The sequence below is a fragment of the Platichthys flesus genome, chromosome 19, assembly GCF_949316205.1.
Source record: "Platichthys flesus chromosome 19, fPlaFle2.1, whole genome shotgun sequence".
Classification (NCBI taxonomy): domain Eukaryota; kingdom Metazoa; phylum Chordata; class Actinopteri; order Pleuronectiformes; family Pleuronectidae; genus Platichthys; species Platichthys flesus.
The window spans coordinates 21,289,355-21,294,607 of record NC_084963.1 but is presented as its reverse complement, the minus strand read 5'-3'; the positions used below and the strand labels follow the sequence as shown (position 1 = coordinate 21,294,607).

The 5,253-nt window shown below is 40.4% G+C and overlaps 1 long non-coding RNA gene across 1 annotated transcript; it reads left to right on the top strand.

Annotated features, from left to right (window-relative positions):
- Positions 1 to 1,657: 1,657 nt before the first annotated feature.
- On the top strand, positions 1,658 to 3,775 carry LOC133975621 (uncharacterized). The gene is made up of 3 exons (XR_009924769.1): positions 1,658 to 1,929; positions 2,482 to 2,535; positions 2,793 to 3,775. It is a non-coding gene; the product is annotated as an uncharacterized LOC133975621 (long non-coding RNA).
- The last annotated feature ends 1,478 nt before the right edge of the window (positions 3,776 to 5,253 follow it).

Here is a 5,253-nt window from a genome sequence, read left to right as displayed (position 1 = left end):
GCATGTCAGCATATGATGATATATAAAGCAATAGATTTTGTCATCTATTTTCAAGGTTACTTGAAAATTACCTTTACCTTTAGTTCATAGAGCCACCTGCTGCCTACAGGAACTGAAGCGACAATCCTTGCAGCAGTGCACAAACTCATGCAACACACAGACAAGACAGCGTCGCAACCTGAAGACAACAACACAGAAATCTTGACTTAAAAATGTGAGCGCCCCCTGGTGGCAGCAGGAAATGTCTTGTTTTTGGTACATGTTCTATTTTTATGTACTTCTCGGAGAGCTTTCATCAAATCAACAAAAAATTTAGATGAGTGTCATCACAACAAGATGGAGATAAAAAGTTATCAAAGAAACAACTTTCTCACACACCGTCTGACCGTGGCGTGGCGTGTGATGCACGCCATGAAAACACAAGCTTCTATATCTTAGACATATTTGGTCCCATCGACTCCAAACTAGACATGTAAGACAAGAGTTGCGACCTGATGACATCTACAAAGACACCATGACTTAAAATCATAGCGCCACCTGCTGGCTACAGGAAGTGACGCGTTTATTCTTGCTGCAGAGCTTAAAACGCACGCAAGGCAGAGACGTGCGCTTGGTCGTCGATCGCTCTCTCTTCCCCGACCGCAACAGACTTGAAATTGCCTGTGCTCGGGCCCGTTAGTGCTACAACGTAGCCCTAGTTATTATTATTTTTCTCTGTTTAAACTCATTGGCTTTTTGAGGGCTTTAATGTGCTCAAAAAGTTGTAGGAGTTTGCAGCAAATTCGAAGGCGGTGTAAAATTACGTATTCTGGAGTATTTTGAAAAGGGCGTGGCAAAATGGCTCAAGAGCGCCACCTACGGAAAAGCCCCTCATTTAGTATTCACCTATCCTCAAAAAAAACAAAGATTATTGTGTATCATGACTAGATGCACAAAAAAGTCCATCAGTGCATTATGAATGACGCAACAGGAAGCCCGCCAGTTTGACTTTAGTGGCCATTTTGGTCATATTCCATATTTTTTCTTTGATGTACTTGTCGTACAGCTTTCATCAGATCAACTTCAAATTTAGACGATCGTCATCACAACAAATTGGAGATCTAAAGTTATTGAAGGATTACGTTTTAGCAAAACCGTCTGACCGTGGTGTGGCGTTAAAGTTTGATGAAACGCCATCAAAACACAAGCTTCCATATTTCAGACATATTTTGTCCAATTGAGTCCAAACTAGACACATACGACAAGAGTCGCCACCAGAAGACATGGGTGCAGAAATTGTGACTTACAATCACAGCGCCCCCTGGTGGCAACAGGAAATGTCTTGTTTTTGGTACGTGTTATGTTTTTATGTACTACTCAGACAACTTTCATCAGATCAACTTAAAAATTAGATGAGACTCTACAAAACAAGATGAAGATGTAAAGTTATCAGAATTTAAACTTTTCATCAATCCATGTGACCGTAGTGAGGCTTCCAGTTTGAAGAATGAAAACACCTATAACTGGCAGATGTGCTGCAATATTTAGTCACTAGATGGCAGTGTCAGACAATGGTTTGTGTTATCTATGCATTAACAGACTGTGTTTACAGGGTGGCCAACTTCAGCGGAGAATTAAACCTTTTACAGCATTGCTCAAACTTTGGTTTTAGTCTCAATCGCTAAGTTCTTCCTTCATGACAACTCTGAGGGGGGTGTATTTTTTTTTAACTCCCTGGTTGAAGCGATATAGATGTTTGAAATTCACGTGACGTCACAGGGACGAGCGGTACTTCCTGGTGCCTGCGGTTTCAGCTCAATAGAGTGAGCAGCACACGCCTCATCAGACTGTGCGCGGCTTCCACTCCCATATCGTATGAGAAACACGGTTTGAAGTTCAGCTTGTTCTCCTGAGGGACACGTTAAAGACGTCTGCGCTGCTGTTTCTGTGGTAAGTCACGTAGAGTATTTTATTTCCATGTGTTCGCAGTGATTCGCAGGGTGCCTTTCAATCAGGCTTGCTAGCTTAGCAACGCTAATTCGTAAACTATATAACAGCTGCGATCGTGTTAGATGCAAATGGCAGCTGTCACTGACACACCACCATGAACGCAGGTCAACAAAGCAGAGACAAGCGTTAGTTTATAAGGATGAATCTGAGACAGGAGACTGTATGTCGGTTTGTTAGTTAGCTTAGCCCGGAGGCTAAATAGTTTCCGGGCTGAAACCTGAATCTGCCACCTACACTCTTTAAATCGTTAATCTCAGACAGACTTCACTGAATTCTTTTGTGAAATATGAGTAAATCATAGCCTTGTAACTTTACTAGAACAGACAGTGTCATACAGAATTGTAGGCTAATATGCACTACCTATTTCCTAAGCTGAATTGATTTAACTTTGAAGTAATATTTTATTTTTACCATGTAAAAGTCTGTTAAGCAGTTGACCTGGCACATGTATGACTTTACATATCTGTGTATTTGTGGTCAATGTTCCTCTAGGGTGTTCAGCCTGAGACACAACTTGAATCCAACCAGTTTGAACATTGACTCCAGGTACAGACCTGTTTCATTACTTACAAACAATCAAAGTATTGCACATAATACATAATGTATTTAATTATAATGCAATGCTTTTAATGTGAAATAACTCCATACTGTACATTTATTGTCATGCTGGTGCACGTTTTAATCCTAAAGCATATTCAAATACATAGTTGAATATCATCAGAAAATGAGAATACACACTTGTTCAAAAGTAACACTTCCTGTACAATAATGATATATTTTGTGTTTCCTATCATTTTTATTAGGGACAGACGAGCCTGAAGGACACAGCTGTGACGACCATGTTGTGTCTCTTATGGCAAAGCAGAAATATTAAACACAGGGTTCTTTTCGAAAGTGTATAAAATCAGAAAGCAAAAAATACACATTGTTCTAATAAATGTTTATTTTTTTAACCAACCATAATGAAGATAGACATTAACTCTTATACATGACACTTTGCAATGACCACCACCACTAAACAGTTGCAGGTCATATTTAGTTAAGGGAGGAATTTAGAAGTGTTGTGTAGATGACGATTCAGTCGTCCACGTGTTGACCAGCATGACGCTGCAGATCTCCACCATGTTGCTGCTGAGGACATCAGGTGCTGCAGTTTTTCATCTATGAAGACAAAAACAGCACTGTTAAAGAATGTTTTGTGTTGTGTATGAAGCACAACAGATTTCAGATAGAACCGTTGTACTGTGGTCTTGGTTTGTATCGTCATGGTTAAATGTACATATTTGAAGTCACTTTATTATAAAAGTAGGGAAAGAAATACAACATTGTACAAATAGAGAAAATGTATTTTTACCTCATCTGTAATATTCAAGGTGATAATTTCCCACAGAGCTATTGATAACAGTCCACATCAAGTCTCTCCACTTCCCTCAGTATGAAAACATAATTATACAATTAATTGAAGAACTGTGTTTACACTGGTTGTCACATTAGTTATTTGTGGGATATTAAAATATTATCCCAATATATGTACAAAAATCAAACTAACCATGTCATTTGTCTAAATGGTTGCATTTAATGGACAAGTACTTCAACATTACATATGTAGTCTGCGATTGATATGAATTAGTTCAGTGGTGTTTCTACATTTGGAACACCAGATGTAGATGGCGCTGTTGTGAAGAAAGTCCAATACATCTGTCCTTTGTGGAAAACTATATTTATTGGATTTTATATGCAATATAGCATGAATGTGTGTGTGAATAAACTTGACTTACAAGCTTTACAGTCTTGTTTTGGAGTCTAATATTTTGTGTGGTTTCAATCAGTGTTCTTGCTCTGGGAAATGAGCATCTCTCTTGTCGTCCGTCTCTGCTCTGTCCCTCTATTCTGGGCGCAACTGCACAAACTCAAGCGTTTTGTCATGTAACCACAACTAGGCATGAATCACATTGTCAAAAGTGAACTTTGGCTTAGGGGGCAGAGCTGAGACACCTTCAAATTGCCGCATGAAATCTGCCTAGCAACTACAGTGCCATGATGGAAATGGGACTCCATCTGCGAGCCTATTGACTGCTGGGTTTCATCTGTGTCAACAGGCTAACACCAGTGAACAGTCAGCTGGTGTTGTCATCATAATGTCCACTTCATTAAGATGGCACTGAGTCCTGACATCAGAAGTTGTCAGATCCATTGACAACATCAGGAGCCACTATCAGGATGTATGCCATACATAAATATGAGAGCAAGGACAACGCTGTATTGTTTTAATGCATAAAACATTTCATTTGAAGAGATTACATATATGACATTATAGGGACTTTGTATTTGCAATAATACAAATCAGATGACACATGTCTTCGGATGTTGTAGTGAATGGAGAAATGATTTATATGTCTATGTAATATCATGGTGCTTGTTTATTGAAAAGACATTTATGTCTATAGAAATCAATTACATTTACTTGAATAAAAGTGTGATTGAAATGCTATGACCAGTACACTGGGGTCATCATCATCAAGTCCTCTACAGTAAAATGCCATTGCGTTACCACAACATTGTAAGATCCACTGTCGGCATCTGAGAACACCATCTTGACAAGACAAAGAATATATGGTTAAAAAACACTTCAATATAGTTATTGATCGTACAGAGTTATTTTGCAATGCATAGAATTACAACATTGTACAGTGTTGTGTAGTAAATTAACTATTATGCCAGTTGAGTGACCGTGGTGAGGCTTATAAGTTTGATAAACAAAATGAAAACACCATGTCTGTATTTCATTGTGTTACATTCTCAAAACTGTCTCGTTACTTGAGCAGCACAGGTTGGCGCAACGCGAGCCTGTATGCACGGCGCACCTCTCTCTCTTGCTCACTCGCGTGCCAGCTGCCTCGGGAGATGTGAAGGTCCAACGGCGTGGGGGGGGGGGGGGGGGGGGGGGGGGCGCGAGACCCCCCTCACGCGAGACCCCAGCGTCCACAGGTTGGTCGTGCTGCCTAGGTCGACTGGGGTCAAGCAGGCTGTACCGGTCATGATCCCTCCGCAGGTTCACCATCAGGAACCCTGTTACGAGATTGACTTCCTCTAGATTCCAGTATGATCGTCTTCTCGACGCTCCGACTCTGGCAGGGCCGATCCGAGGACCTCACTAAACCATCCAATGAGGAACAGCGATGTGTGTACAAAGAGGAGGGACTTAATCAACACAAGCACATTCCCCGTCCATTTATTCCCTTTATAATGATTCAGGTTCTCCTG